This window comes from Corapipo altera, unplaced genomic scaffold (assembly GCF_003945725.1).
Source record: "Corapipo altera isolate COAL_440 unplaced genomic scaffold, ASM394572v1 55, whole genome shotgun sequence".
NCBI lineage: Eukaryota > Metazoa > Chordata > Aves > Passeriformes > Pipridae > Corapipo > Corapipo altera.
This window is the reverse complement of record NW_020884882.1, coordinates 16,761,686-16,777,946: the sequence shown is the minus strand read 5'-3', so window position 1 is coordinate 16,777,946 and position 16,261 is coordinate 16,761,686. Positions and strand designations below refer to the sequence as shown.

General features: G+C 44.3%; 2 long non-coding RNA genes across 2 annotated transcripts; one reads left to right on the top strand and one right to left on the bottom strand.

The window, feature by feature from the left end:
- Positions 1–307: 307 nt before the first annotated feature.
- On the bottom strand, positions 308–8,285 carry LOC113945863. The gene is made up of 5 exons (XR_003527205.1): positions 8,187–8,285; positions 5,379–5,417; positions 4,434–4,529; positions 2,645–2,768; positions 308–927 (listed from the first exon to the last, which is right to left on the bottom strand). It is a non-coding gene; the product is annotated as an uncharacterized LOC113945863 (long non-coding RNA).
- LOC113945864 lies at positions 8,213–11,849 on the top strand. The gene is made up of 3 exons (XR_003527206.1): positions 8,213–8,302; positions 11,283–11,407; positions 11,742–11,849. It is a non-coding gene; the product is annotated as an uncharacterized LOC113945864 (long non-coding RNA).
- The last annotated feature ends 4,412 nt before the right edge of the window (positions 11,850–16,261 follow it).

The following is a 16,261-nucleotide window of genomic DNA, read 5'->3' as shown; positions in this document are numbered from 1 at the left end:
CAAAAAGTTACAGAGGAATTCCACCTCTTTTCACATCCAGTGTGGCTGATTTCTTACTATCCAGCTCTAACATTTCTCTCTCATGGAAGGGCTCTCTGCTCAGTTAAATCCCAGCAATCACATTTTCTCCTCTGATGCATTTTTTATTCTGCAGTTTTTATTTTCTGGTGCAAGTCATTACTTTTAAACCACTCATTTGAAAAGTTTTAGGTCTGGTTACATCATAAGTAGTTAATAGGAGGTGATGTTTTAATGCCATCATTTACCTTTTATTCCCATTGCAATGTCACGTCTCTGTCTATTTTTTTGCAAGATGGGCAGTTACTGGGGAAAAAAAGCTGCAAATGCAGGACAAACTGACTTAAGAGGGCAATGAAATTCCTCCATTCATTACTCTTAATTAAACATGACACAAATTAGAGGCAGAGCTCCAGTTACTGCACCTCCTGGGCTAAGTCAGGGAGTTAAACCTTTGCCTGCATTCCCAAAGTTCCAAAGAAATACATAAATTTAAACCAAATATGACAATGTTTTCACCAAGAGGAGTCAGCTGCCTTTATATGGAGAAAGAAATGTTTTTATTTCTCTTGCTTTCCCTGTCCTTTGAAGCCAGTTTTCCCTCATAATGCTCGTCTATGGAATGACTGAACTGGGAAAATAATTTCAACTTTTTTTTTCCCGGCTTTCTCCTGCTCCCCTTTGAAAATGGCATCCCTTAAAACAAAGCCTTTCAGCACAACCTCAAAGGAAGAGACAGGGGGAGGCTGGTTTTAAATCTTTTTTTGAAAGGCAGAGATTTTGAAGCTATTGATTTTTGATCATTTTGTCCTTCATCCCGGGCTTTTTGTCACTGACATCAAACGGGGTGGCTGTGCCTTCTGCTCCTGTTAACTGGAGTCTGGGCAAGTTTCTGGCATCTTCTGAAACCTGCAGAGCAAGAAGGAAAATCAGGATAGAAATTTACCCCAGAATCTTCCGTCCTGAAAATGTTAATTTTGTTATACAGAGCCAAATCTTACTGAGAGTTGCAAGAGTTAATATGAGAGGATTCTTAATGTGTTTTGTATGGATAATTGCTTCAATTTGTTAGATACTTGTTAAATCCATGAGAAAATACAAATTGAGCAATATTTCTTTCAATGGGTATTTCGGGAAGAGAAAGTGTCCAAAATAAAATAAATTTTGAAATATTTTCACTGCATAAATCTTTTTTTCCCCCTTCCATTAATGGAAAGAATTCAGACCTGAACATAAACTTTTAGTCACAGTTTGCTTCTATGTGTGTTTTTAAAACCAGGTTGGATGAATATTAATAATAATGAACTTGAAATTTAACCCCTTTCTTGTGAACAATGGAGATCACCTTATAAAGGAAAGATGTTCCTAATTTATGATGGGGAAATTGAGAAGCAAAGCTTTTCTTGTTGTTCCCTGCAGGCAGGGTGGGGAGTGGAGACACTGCCCTCAGACCTGGGGGTCTCCAGTTCCTTTCCATGTCCTCCAGGCTTTGAGACTCCCAGGTTTGGGTTTTATAGCATGCACATTTTCCAAAATAATTCAAAATCTGTGCAAGGACAACCTCCCTGAAGCCAGCCCAGCACACACCCATCCCTTCCACAAAGGAACATCCACAATTCTGCTCCAGCCCTTTCACCCCTGCAGCAAAGGGGGAAAGGAAAAGACACAAAGGAGGTTGCAAAAAGCTCAATAACCTGCAACTTTTGATTGTATAGAACCGTGGAATGGACTAGGTTGAAAGGGAGATTAAAGCTCATCCCATCCCACCCCCTGCCACGGGCAGGAACACCTCCCATTAGCCCGGGCTGCTCCAAGCCCCGTCCAACCTGGCCTTGGACACTTCCAGGGATGGAGGTGCTGTTAACTCCCAACATTTCCTTTCTACTGCAGGGATTTAGTTCTGCCTATAAAAGGCCTCTCTTGCTTCCAAGTCCAAACAGAGAATGAATGAAACCACAGCAGAAGATCAGCCCAGGGACCGATGGACACCACAGCAGGGCCATGTGGCTGCCAGCACTGCCTTGCACCAGCTCATCCAAGGGATGCTGCTCTACAGGCAGCAACTGCTTGGGAAGCTGGCAGGAGGCACAGAAATGCTTTGAATCCACCCCAACTGGCACAAATGAGGGGAGCACAAAACACCAGCTCAATGGAAGCAGAGCAGGACTGGACTGGAGTGAGAGCGGAGTCGGGATTTCACCATGGAAATAATGAAAGCCAGGCTGGGGATGCTCTGAGTGCAGTGCCCAGAGGATCCATCACTCCCCCAAATGAAGCACCAATTTGGAAGCTCACACAGCCTGAAGAAGAGCAAAGCAATTCTAGAAACTTGGTTTAAACAAGCTCAAATCTGTCCTGTGCACGGTGCCAATTCCTGCTTACACATTCCTGTGCTGCACAAAGGCAAATAAGAGCAAAATCTGGCCCCAAAATTGCCAACAGCTCTCTGAATACTAACTTAGGCTTTTAAAATATCCAAGTACGTACAAAAGCACAGCTCAGATTTGAAAAACAACCAGAATTGGCTTTCAAATGTCTGCACTCTCTTTTCTCTCCCTCCTCCAGGCAGACCATGGATCCTCCATATGGCCAAAACTGCACCACCAGAGGAATAACTCAGTTTTACCTGTGCTGGTGCCAGGACTCCCCCCCAGCCATGCCCTCTGGCACAGGCTGTGGTGTGGATCGTGGTGTCCTCCATCCAGAAGCATCTCAGATGTTCAGTAGTTTCCCTGGGAAGCAGCTCCTGGCTTTGGGAGAAGTTTGAAAAATTATGGGGTTTGCCATATCTTGGAAAAGGCTTTTTTAGAGTCATTCCAGGCTAACTAACAGAGCCAAAACACTCAGGGCCATGTTTGCAGGGCTGGAGTTGCCCTGGAGGAGGCAGTGGCCAGCAGGGTGGAGCACTGCAGGTGGTGGGAGCAGCTCGGGGAGCCCCTGCCAGGCTGGCTCAGGGGGCAGTGCTGGGGTGGGAATGCTGCTGGACACAGGGAGGGATAGTCAGGGAATCACAGAACCTCCTGAGCTGGAAGGGACCCACAAGGATCATGAGTCCAGCTCCTGGTCCTACCCAGGACACCCCAACAATCCCACCAGGAGCCTGAGACCCTTGTCCAAACAACATCCCAACACCTGGAGTGTCCATCAAACACCACCAGAATTCCTGCAGCTCCCAATCCATTTAACACTGACTGCACTGTGATAAATAACCTTAGGATAGAACAGGGATATCCACAGAGATGTGACCCCTGAGCACCTGCTATACACAAACTCTGCATGGAAGTTTGGGCAGGATGGAACTGGTGGCCTCTCAAACAGGCTCAGAGTGGTTGCATCACTCAGTTACTGAAGTCATTTTAGTCTTGGAGACCTGGTCAATCCCACAATTTATTTTACAACCAGTATAGAATATTGTGCTTTCCACAAGTAGCACACAGAGTCCTACTAAGAACTTGGGATCACAGTAAAATATTTCACATAGACAAAATGTGTACTGTGCCATTCACATTTTAAAATTCAGAATTTTGATGGGCAAGCCTCATTTTTCAGGGACAACTGCTTCAAAAAAAAAGGTTGGTTTATAGACTTCTAATTTTTTTTTTACTATTATTATTATTGTTATTTTGTACAGATCTTATCCCTTAGCACTTCATATCAGCAGTTATTTTAATTAAACTTCCCAAATATTCATTTCATGATTTTCATTAAATTCAGTTCTTTCACTGAACCAATGCCAGCTCGTGCTTTTAAAAAATTGATGAGCACCTCTTGGAGATTTGTACACCAGGCAGGAGCTGTGCAGTAGCCTTAGGATTGTTCAGTCCTAACACAAACACCGACAAAAATTCATTAGCTCATTACAGCAAGCAAAATTTCCACGAATGTTATCATACAGGATAGTAACCTGCAAGACAATTAACCAGCAATTAATTACTTGAAAATATAATCACTTGACCACTTGAGATTGGGTTGACTGCTTATTTTGAATATTAAACAAAGAATAATGCTTTGAAGCAGCGTGAGGCAGCTCCAGAAAACCCTTTTAAATAGACACCAGTTCCTCAGACTGGTGTTACTGGGCATGTGACCCTTCCCTGAGACAAGATAAAAATGACTCTTCCCAGTTTTACTGAGAATTCAGGGTCACAGCAGTGCCCACGTGCAGTGTGCTGTGCAAATAAAACCCCAGCCCTGCCCCACTGCTTTGGCATGGGAATGCCAGGATTTCTACCTGCAGACAGACCTTTGTGGCTGGAGTTAACCCACATACCTTATTTTGTGTCCCTGGCTCTGCACATGTTACTGCTTATGAGTGAAGGAGCATTGACTTCAGCAGTGAGATAAATTTTAGGGCCCATTTGAAAGCTCTGGAACATGTGCATGATGCACATTAACAAATACATCATATATCATACCACTACAGCTCTTCTCCCCCTGCTTATTTTGCATTTCATTTTCTTCAGTGAATCAAGTGGAGGCAGAATATTCAATCTCCGGAGCGAGCAAATGTCCTATGGAGTAAAATATACACTTTGAGATGAACTTGTTCTCTCTAGACTAGTTCCTCCATAGGCAAACAAACCACAGGGAAATTCAAATTCCATTTTGGCTGGGATGTGAAGCCCTGAGAAGGGAGCAGGAGGATTCTCCCGACCTCTGGAGCTCAGGTTTCCTGCAGCTCTGCCGGGCAGGTGGAGGGGAGACATAAATTCTCTCCTCAGGCCACTTGGCAGAACTAATCTCTTTTAATCTGCTCTCTTTATGGCACCTCTCTGGACTGACAGAACCCCGATTTATGGACTGTCAGGAAGGTCCACAAGGCCAATATCTTTCTTCAGGAGTTCACTTCCTTCAGCGGCAGCGAGTGGCGAGGGAGAGAATTCAAACCCAGCATTTCCCTGGCTCAGAGCTGCAGTGTTACTGTTACACCACCAGTGTTACCCTAAAGCAATAAAAACATACGTGGCAAAGTAATGACAAATTAGGACACTGCTTTGTTCAAGTGATGCTCATGGCATGGAAAATTACACGTGGAAGTGCATCTTTTCCCTAGGGAGGTGCTTGTTCCCCAGGACCAGTGACCCTGTGGCAGACTCAGGGACCTGTTTTGCTTAATTTTCTATAAAACTAATTAGAATTATTCCCATGTGACCTCACTCAGCACCCTCCCCTAATCCAGGGTGAAAGGGAAAGACACATCCAGGTCTTTGTGGCAGTTTAACTGATTAGTCCCAGAGCTCCAACTTTATTGATTCCTCCCCAGTGTGGTCTCCAGGGAAGAACTGTGGGCTCTTTGTGGAGCAGTTACATTTAGAGACTGAAAAAGAGCCCTTGAAGATTCAAAGGATAAAAATAATTACCTTTGATGTTGAAAATCTGTTTCACCAAATCTGGCAATGCTGCACCAAAATAATTAGTTAAGGAAAATATTATTTATATAAAATTAGTACTTAAATGTCTTCAGTAAGATATTCATTAGCATAAATTGTGAAGGGAAATAGTTAAATATTAACTGATTTGGCACAAACAGATAAAACCCAACAACTATCCTGACCTGAAGGGAGACTACAAAAAAATGGAGAGAGAAATTTTACAAGAGCGTGGAGAGACAGGACAAGGGGGAATGGCTTCAAACTGAAGGAGAGCAGGTTTAGAGGGGATATTGGGAAGGAATTCTCCCCAGTGAGGGTGGGGAAGCCCTGGCACAGGTTGCCCAGAGAAGCTGTGGCTGCCCCTGGATCCCTGGAAGTGTCCAAGGCCAGGCTGGAGCAACCTGGGCCAGTGGAAGGTGTCCCTGCCCATGGCAGGGGGTGGCACTGGATGGGCTTTGAGGTGACTTCCAATCCAAGCCAGTCTGGGATTCTGTGACTTCACAGGCTGAAGTTTCAACCAGACCAAGGGATTCCTCCAAGGTCACACACAAAGGAAGAGACAAAACCAGCACCAATATTTTCTGGACCAATTCAGTGCTTTTAACCACAAGCTCATCCTTCCTCTCCCAATTCCCTGAACTACCCTCTCCGAGTCATGGCAGGACAGAGGCTGGGCTGTAAATGCAGTTACACCACGTTTACCATCTCACCCAAAGGATTTCATTGAATTAAGGCGAATAAAGCTGTTCACACGCACACAAGTACCTGCAGATTGGTCCCCGAACAAGAATTATTCTCAAACACGTATCCTGCGAGGGGAAAAGCGTTTGGATCCCTCTTTTCTCCTGCACGTAAACCACAACCACAAGACAAAAGCTCTGCAGAGCCTCGGCGGGGCTCGCAGGCGAGAATGATCTGTTTTGCTCTGCCGGCTCCAAAATGGTTTTCTTGATGAAACTCCCGAGTCTGCCGGAGACTGAGACACAGATGGATGAGCTGAGCATATGATAAACCTGCTGCATGAGTTTGTAGTTAATTGCCCATCATCTTTTTTGTCTCCCCATAAAAAATTTCACGCCCACCTTGCCCGGCAAAGGTAACCCGGGTGTCACAAACCATTTGTCTCCTCGCCGCGTTGCCCGATCGCTCTCGTTGCTCGGTGCTGTGGAGACAGGACAGATTTGCTGAGCCTTTTTACAGATGAAGCACACTGCATCTTTCATCAAGTGATCTCCATCCTCTTAATGAGAAGAAACACCTTCCAGAGCCATTTGCATAGTAATATCTTTATTTCTAAACCAATAAGCAGGCTGTGACTCTCAGGGCCGTTAGTCAGCACAGAGACACTGCATTTACATGAGCCAAGCGTGGAGAGAAGCCAAAAAGCCACATCCTCTTCCCATGGGCAGGGAGGGGACTTTGGGCTGAGCAGGAAAAGGGGCTGAGGGGCCCAGTACAAGAAACATTATATGGGTGGGGAGCCCATGAGAGAAGCATCATTGGAGTCCTGTGCAGGGTCAGGAGTTGGACTTGATGATCCCTGTGGGTCCCTTCCAACTCAGGATATTCATGGAATCATAGAATGGTTTGGGTTGGGAGGGACCTCAAAGCCCATCCAATCCCACCTCCTGCCATGGCCAGGGACACCTTCCACTAGCCCAGGTTGCTCCAAGCCCCATCCAACCTGGCCTTGGACACTTCCAGGGATCCAGGGGCAGCCACAGCTTCTCTGGGCAACCTGTGCCAGGGCCTCCCCACCCTCACAGGGAAGAATTTCTTCCCAATGTCCCCTCTAAACCTACTCTCTGTCAGTTTGAAGCCATTCCCCCTTGTCCTGTCACCACAGGCTCTTGTAAAAATTCCCTCTCCATCTTTCTTGAATCCTTGTCTATGATTCTGTGTCCTCTCCCTGCCTTCACAGCTCCTCTTGGGAAAACAGCCCCTTTCTCCTGCAGGAACCAGGGTTCAGGGGTGGTGGTTGGGTTCGAGAACAGGAGCTGACACTGCAGATGCCATCAGTGCTCCTCAAGCCTGTTTATCACCAGAGCTCTTCTCTCTCTCTTATTTTTACTGGGGGACAAAATATTGCAGGAAGGGGTCATTTCAGGGCAGCACAGCCTCACTGGTAGCAGCAAGAGAGACGAAACACTGTCTAAACACCACAATTCTGAACCTGCCTTCAAAAAAATCTCCTGATTTTTTCCTTGGATGACATAGTGCAGAAAGGCTCCTCTTCCCTGCCACAGCTCCAAGGCAAACAGTGTCACTGTGCTGGGGTGTTGGGCCTCTCCCTGCCTCCCAACGTCTCTGCTCATCTGAGCCCAGTGAGTCTGGTGAGCAGCACCCCTTAAACAAAGGAGAAAGGAAAAAAAGTCCTCCTTGCACTGAGTCACTTCAAAGCAAACTGAAACCTCTTCTCCACCCAAGTGGTGCAGCCTAACAGGCCTCTGGAAACCACCAAAACATTCAGTAATGGCAGAGCTTCCCCGGGAAACAGCTTTTCTTCAGCAATCAGCCTCTCGGAGCAGGAAGGAGCAAAGTCTAATGGGCAGTTAAAGGAATTAGCCCCAATTTCCCTGGTGTGCTTTACAGTTCACGGCCCTGATTTACAGAACTTAAATCTTCGGCAAATAGATTTTTCCCTGTTCCTCTCAGGGCACAGATCTACCTCCTCCCCACAGATCCACCTCCTCCCCACAGCTCCCCTGCCGGGCCCAGCAGAGAGGAGGGAGCTGCCAACACAGCTCTCACGGCTCCTGAAAAGCTGCTGGGAACAAGCAGGACTCTGCTGATCACCTCATTTTGGAATTTGCTGAATACAAGCAGAAATGGCTCTGAGAAGAGGAACAAACTCTTCCAACAGTCCCTGTGTAGCCCATGCTGAGGCACCACCAACACCACTCCTAACTGAGGTGGGACTTCTGTTTATTATACTGAGACCTATATTTATCATATTCAGTTATATTGGTGGCTCTCCAGAGGGAACCACACAGAAAGCCTTCACCTGGCCTAACGAAGTTTATATTTTTTATATCTGTGTGTGCAGACGTGTTTGTTTGATTTTGGTCATTTATTTATGGGTTTGTGTCCTTACATCTCTCAGCACATTAAAATGTCATCAATTTGCACTGCCTGTTTGAAATGTCACCTCTTTTTTTAGCCTAAAATGTGGTTTGGGACTGTGAAGATATAAAATAATATTATCTCAAGATATAAATGATATTTATCTAAGAGAGTGACTATTATAAGCACTTGATAAATGATGGAATTATTAAAACCAGTCATGCCTTGATATAAGGTCGAGAATTGAAATAATCCTGTTAGCAAGGGAATAGGAAACATCTCTCTCTCTCGGTTCCTGTGGAGGTGCTTTGGAGATGCCCATTTTTCCCCGTGGAATTAGGAGGAGCTGTTCCACATGATCTGTTTTCCTTTCTGACCACATTAAAACAAACATTCCACGGAAGGAGTTTGTTCCCCATCTCTTTCAAAAGGCTGCCACCACATGGGGGATTGGTTTTAATACAAGGCTCAGGTTTGTGTTTGGCAGATCAATGTTCCTGGAGCAGCAGCTCAGGCTCTGTGAGGAGGTGCCACTGCAGGTCACCCAGGAGCTGTCTGTGGGACCACACCAGGAATTCTGACACGGCAACAGCTCTGTGCCACAGGGGCTGGATTGATTTCCCCTTTAAAAATCTGCACTTCCTGCAAAACATGGGTTTTATCCATTTGTGTTATAAACACTTCTCTGTGTTTTGAACTGTATAATTTAAACATGAACAGGCAACTTGCTTGACCCCCTCCAGTATCAGGTAGGGTGTCACTGCAGGGCCCAGAGCCTGGAATTTTTCTTTTCTTTCTACAGTGCTGCTGGATTTTACCAACAAGGATATTCCAATCCAAGATTTTATTTGCCTCATAAATTCAAAGTTTTCTTTAACAGCCAATACGGAGCTTGTGAGAACTCCTACTCTAGAATACAGAAGACAATAAAAGTAATAAATTAAATGTATTCAGCCTATCTTACCTTGGTCTGGCTCTACCAGCTCCCTTGAAAGCCTGACACCATTGAAATGTACCCTCCACTGCAGTCAGAGGGGGGAAAGAGCAGAGAAAACAAGTGAAAAAGGTACTAGTCAGCCACAAGAAATTACTTGAGTGTGCACAGCTCCATCCTGACTTCCAGCAGCTTGGAAGCAGGATTATAAATTACCTTGGCTGCCAAATATCCCGACGATGTTCCCTCATCCACACAAACATTGACAACGGAGCAGCGACCACGTCCCTTGGCACCAAGAGAACTGAAAGGGAAAGAGTGAAAGGAGAAGTTATTACATTTCGGATTTTATCATTAGCAACAGCAGGTTTGAAAGGATGCTGGGAACAATTGCCTGCCACCTTCCCCTTCCACAGCCTTCAGAACTGGAAAACATTCCGGGCGGTGCCGAGCGCTGGGAAGTGACTGGAGCTGAAATGAGGTTTTATCTTCAGTGAGGGTTTATTTCACTCCCCATAAAGTAAAAGGCAGCACAGTTTAGAAATAATGTATTCACAGCCCTGACTATTATGGGCAAGCCATTATTTTTATTGCTGGCTGTGTAAAGGATATTTCATGTTTAGGTAACGCTGGTGTTCCAAAATAAATAAGGAGGCGGATGCAGCAGAGAATCCTCCTTGGTGCAAAATACACATACAATTAGGTGCTAAGCACTGGAGGAGTACATTGTACCTGCCCACAGAAGTTTTATAACTGTGAGAATAATCCCTCATTTGCATGTGCAATTACTGCAATTGCATATGCAATTACAGCCACTGGTTTTCCAGTGAGCTCAAAGGAAAAAAGTAAAATACCCATTTCTCTTCACTGTAATAAAAATGTGATTTGCATACACGGAAAGAAAAACTGTGCTTTCTGGGATGTGAAATTAGACCACCTTGGGGTATATTTTGCTTTTCTTGAATGAAGTATAAGCATTTCTGTGATATTAAAAAAGGTTGGAGCTGTTTGATAGCTGGAGACTTCACAGTAATTTCTTCTCTTGGGCCACTGTAATTATTGTGCACTATTCCATTGTCATCAGAGATATTATTTTACATTTGCAATTAATAGGACATAGTCTTGGGGCCAGATTCCTTAAAGCTTTATTTTTCTCTCTAATAACTTAGATCATTAGGAATCACATTTATTTAATTTCTCAGAAATGTGCAAGTAAAAGAATTCCAAATTCCAATCTAGAATTCTATTTCCAGAATTGCCAGCATCTGCTCTTTCTAATAACCACAGGTGGGAGGAAACCCCATAATCTCCTCATCACCAATTTTGACTTGTGAAATGAGAGCATCTGAAAGTGCAGCAACAACCAGAAAAATATAGAAACGGTGCCCTGGATTTGTGGAGTGTCCGGAGCATTTCTAGGATTTTCAGATCTAATTTTCTCAGTTTAGTAATATAAAGTTCTGCTTATTTTCTTTGCTGCTGCCACATAAAGACCGTGATTTTCCCTGTGATGAAGTCGAAATTTGGCCATCAGCAGAGAAATATTTCAGTGAAATATTTACAAACCCCTCATATTTGTTCACACTGGGGGTGTGCACAGGACAAGGGGAGTTGGATGGTGCAGTTCCACCCCAGCATTAGAAACCCCTTTATTTTGGGCTGAAACCATCACCAATTTATGCTCAAGGGGCCAGAGCAGGTGAAGGCAGCACGTTCAGATGTGGCCAAGCCACCTGATCCTGGACATCCCCAAAGAATTTCCACCAGAGGACACTGAAACTTCTGTCCAGGTCATGCTCCCACACCTCCAGCCCTACAGAGATGAAAGTCTACCTTTAACCCCAGATTAAATTCTAAATGTTAAGAAGGAAAATTCATTTTCTCTGCTTTGATAGATGAATATTTCACCTGGAGGAACCAGAGGCTGCTCTCACTTGAGGGAAATAGCAACAAAACCAACCTGGCACTTGCTTGGCTTTTCCCTTCCACAGAAAGAGAGGGAGAAAAACTACTGTGTAAGGTAAGAGCAGGCTCTGTGTGCCATCTGTATGCCAGCTAAATTCAAATTCCTGGTGGATTAGATCACCCAAGTAAGAAAATGCAGGTTCTGCCTGTCACCTCTATGCCTCTAGTTAAGAAAATAAGAAAGGTAGTTTAGCTTTGACAGATGCTTACAGGCTTTTGCACTTTTTAGACAAAGAAATGTTAATTAAAATGGCTTCAAGAGCTGACTCCTGCAAAAACCTAGGAAAGCTCATATACCTGTTATTTCAGTGCAAGAATTAAACAAATACATCTGTCACTGAAGAGTAAAAAATGAAAAAAATTAACTTACGTTAATTGTTCATTTTCAGCCTCTTTAAAAGCAACCCAGTCCCTGGCTGAGGGGTCTCCTTGTCTGCCAGTGATCCTGAGGAGCAAAAATCAGTTTCTACACAAGAAAATGGGGTACAACTTGAGATATTTTTGAAAGCAATCATTTCTCTTTGTGATAATCTCCATTCTTGTCTCCAGTCACATTTTGTTTCATGTGTAAATATGTGTGTAACAGAACATAGGACTGAGGTTTCAAATCTAAACAGAAAACGTTATAAATAAAGACTTTAACAGAATAAACAAATGAAGAAGGAAAGGGCTTTAATTTTATTTGCCAATTCTGGAAACAATTGCTGTGGGATGGATATCTGGCTCTTCTGTCAGGGAGAGTTTGCTATTAATTTCTCAGCCTGAGAACAACTCTCCACTTAGCAAACAGCTCTGGGGTATTAAATGTGTAACATCACTTCTACAGTCCAACATCCAGACAAGAGCAGCAGGATCACTGGGTGTTTTCTCAGGAGCAGACAAAAATATGAGTGCCAACAGCCAACCATTAGAAGAATTTAATCCCTGAAATTAATGAAGACTTTAATGCACAATATTCCTCTCCTTTATTTTCACTTGCCCAACCCTCCTCTCCCCTTTTTCCTTGGAGTCACCAGCTGCTCTCACCCAAACACTGGAGTCCCACACCAATTCTGTGTTTGAACCACTCAAACAAATGGGTTAATTGTGCTTTAGTTGGTTCACCCATGTCAAGATACTTCAAAGGCAGAAGCTCTAGAAACCATTTAGAGCTCTGGGACAAAAATAAGGTGGTTCTAATCTCATTTTAAATGAGCAGCAATATAGAAAGGAGATATTTAATTAAAAAACAAAGCTTCTCTAGACGTCAAACCTTTTGCTTTGAGCAAATTAACTGGATAAAGTTATGATTAAAACCTCTTCAAACAGATCATTTGTGCTTTCCACTGTCCACAGAGCAGTTACAAGTATGTAACTTTGTGGTTTCAAACAACACAACCCTTTGATATCCAACCTACTCTCCAATTTTAATGTTCCTCTCCTAGAACAAGTATCAGTGTTTTTTCCCCTTTGAAAGTGTTACTCTTCAAGGCCCTGATTCAGAGGAGACACTTAGAGATGTGCTTGAACATATTCTTAGCTAAAAATACGTTTCCATTGAAATTTGCATTATTTTCTAAAATTTCAAGATAGATCCATGCCCAGATCATCCAACCCATGGCCTGAACCACGGGGTACCCTTGGCCTCTTCAAAGAGCAGCTGAAGTCCAGTTAAACCTTAAAATCCCTTCCTTCTGGGGTGAGGGTGACACTCACCAGCACTTTAAATTTCCATATTTTTAACTAGGGCTCTGCTGGTTCTTTTGTGAAACTTTGGAACTGGTGGGAAGGTTCTGGAGGAGGCAGCGGGTGAGGGCAGAGCTGAGTCAGCACCTCAGCCTGGCAGCACAGCAGCTGCAGCAGCAATTCCCTGGAGGAAGGAGCTGGTTTGGGAGGAGAGCAGGTGCTGCTGGATGCAGGCCTGGCCAGCAGATGCCCAGTTTGCCTCCAGGGCTGTTCCCAAAGAAAAGAACCCAGCAAAGCTTATGGTTGAATACCACCTGTCCTCTCCAGAGGGAACGTGTGCTGGGGAGGAACTGAACCCAGGACCACACATTTCATCTGGGACATCTGCTCTGCTCCCTGAGGATGAGGAGCCTGACCAAGGCAGCCTGATCCTGATCCCTGATGCTGCTCTTGCTCAGTTCCCATCACTCCAGCACAGCTTGTGTTGAAAATAAACCCAAAGTCACCTCGTGACGAACTCAGACCCAGCGTGGTACAACTGGACTGACACAGAAAACCAAAGATTCCATAGAATCCCTGAGGTTGGAAAAGCCCTCCCAGCCCATGGATCCCCCTCTGCCCCATCCCCACCTTGTCCCCCAGCCCAGAGCACTGAGTGCCATGGCCAGGCCTTCCTGGGACACCTCCAGGGCTGGGCACTCCAAACCTCCCTGGGCAGCCCCTGCCAAGGCCTGGCCAGCCTTTTGGTGAAAAATTTCTACCAAAGGATCCCTGCTGCATCACCCTCATTACAGCAGCTGTTAACAGAGGTTTCAAATCAGCATTATTGTATTATTTCACGTTGTGTTTGAGGTTCTATGCAGAATATTGTTCTAAAACACACCCTGAGAACAGTGACAGCATCATTGTCATCCCAGGGCAGGCAGGGGAACTCACATAAGATGATTTGTGCAGAAAAAGTCCAGTGAAAAGTGACATTTATATTTGCCTTGTCACAGCTCAAACAAAGCTCTCAGAGTGTTCCCCTCCATCCCACTGACACTGAGACAAGAACCAACAACCATCACTCCAAACTGCTGCAGAGCAGGAGACTGGGGGATTTAGCAGTGGCTTCCCATCCTTGCTGGGATCACACTCACACTTCCAATCCACCCAGAGGAACATTCCAGCTGCTGCTCTCCTGGAGCCAGGGCTGAGCTACTCCTGCCTGCTGATTCTGCAGGAAAAAGGAAGAATTATTGGGTATTTGTACTGAGCTGCTGCCCACAGAGCTGAAGATAAATCAAAGTGGGAACAATAAGCAGAGGAAAGAGGCCACTGGAGAATGTCCAGGATGGGCTGAGAAAGGCAGGAGTTGGGCTGGAAATGCAAGAGGGGAACTTTTCATTATCATAAGACCAGCACCTCCAGCAACTCTTTTCTGTTTCTTCTTTAAAATTTTTCTTCCCAGGACAAGGGGGCCTTTCCCAATCTCTGTAGAAATTATTTCCATTTGATAACTATTAAAAAGAATATGGAATTTTGGAAACTTTCTTGCATTATTTCTACATCTCTTTTCCCATTTCACTGCTTATCACACAAAAACCAAGATAGAAGTCAACTGTATATTTAAGTTTGAATGAACTTCAGTGTTCCCAGGGGAGCACTGGGATTTTTTCCTTTAGACCCTTTGCATTAAAAATGAAATTGCATTTTTTTTTCTCACTTGCAACCTTAGTTTTTTGAGGGAGAGAGAAAGAAACACCACGTGTAAGTTAAATGTTTTCAGTAACTTGAGGAAAAGTAACTAAAGAAACTGAAAACAAACAAACAAACAAACAAAAACCAACAAACCTGGTATAGAAAATCAAGAGTTCAGTATTAAAAGTACAGCACTGAAGAGCTCATATTTAAACACAAATCATGTGGAATATTAGTGACTCCATGAACCAAAGTCTTTGAGGATGAAACTTATTTCTGACTCAGCTTCAGCAGCTCTAAATGAAGTAACATTTGGGGTTATACAAAACATTTGTAAAAAGGAATGAATTTTAAATGCTATGCATTAAGAAATTAAGTTGACCAATCCCTTTTCTTGCCCTCGGCCTTCCAGGCTCTCTTACTGAAAACCAGATTTCCATTAATAAAACAAATTTATTTCACTCTGCCTGTTGAGCAAGAAAAAAGCTTTGTGAAACTTCCAGCTGTGCCTTTGAGATATTGCTGCTCTCCCCCTATTTCTTGGCAACTTTTTCCTCATTAACATGCATATTTTAATAGTATTGCTGAGGTCAGAGTGGCTCGGTGTCACTGCTGACTGGCTGCTTTGCAGAGCTTTTGTGAGCACTGCAATAGTAAACCCCACTTGGAGGTTTTTCAGCACACGTTTTTGATCCTCAGGGCTCCTCTAGGTCATCACTGAGCACAAAAAAACTGAGCTCAGGGCTCAGACTGATTGTCAAAAATAAAGAGCATCAGGAAGAACTGAAGAGGCGTCAGATGAGTCTCAGGGGGCCACTGAAAGGGAGGGTCAGACCCATTTCTCACACTTCTGAGCCCCTTACCTTAGTCTGCAGATGGCAGGTGCTGCTCTAATGACCCCAATCAACTCTTCATCCTCCTCAGGGCCTGACAGTGAGCTCAGACAGAGCTGTAGATGAACAGGAAGGGGACAAAGTGACAAGTTTCTCATAATTTCTGATTATTTCTTCTATGCAGAGCAGTGGAAACAAAATCTGATTATTTGCTCTGCAGCCCTAAGTGGCAAAGGTGGACAAACAGTCAAAACGCCTCCTTCCTGAACTCTCTCTTCACCAGTTGTCTCATAATTCTCCAGGAAAATCCCAAAAAAATTATGAAAATTGCTTCTCCTACCACAACATGAGGAAAGCTCCAAGCCTGTGTTGTCCCACCCACCTGGTAGTGAGAATTTTAACATCCAAAACTAAGTCGAGAAAGAAGGGGGAAAGGAAGAACCATTTGAGCTTACTTAGGTCAGTGTTTGCTTTTTTGGCTTAGAACAAGAATTATTGCCAACAAAACCCCACATTCTGACAGCCAAGGCCACAACAACCTGCAGGACAAAGCAAGGAGACACAGACCGAAGTTTTCTAAAAAATTGTGATGGGAGCCCAGATGAAACCTCTGGTCCTGCCTTTGTCCAGCAGTTTGTTCCTGTCACCACAGAACTCTGAGTACACACAGTGTGAGGCAAAGTCCTGTCAAACTCATTTCCCCTCTGCAGCTGAGGGCTTTGTGGCTGTTT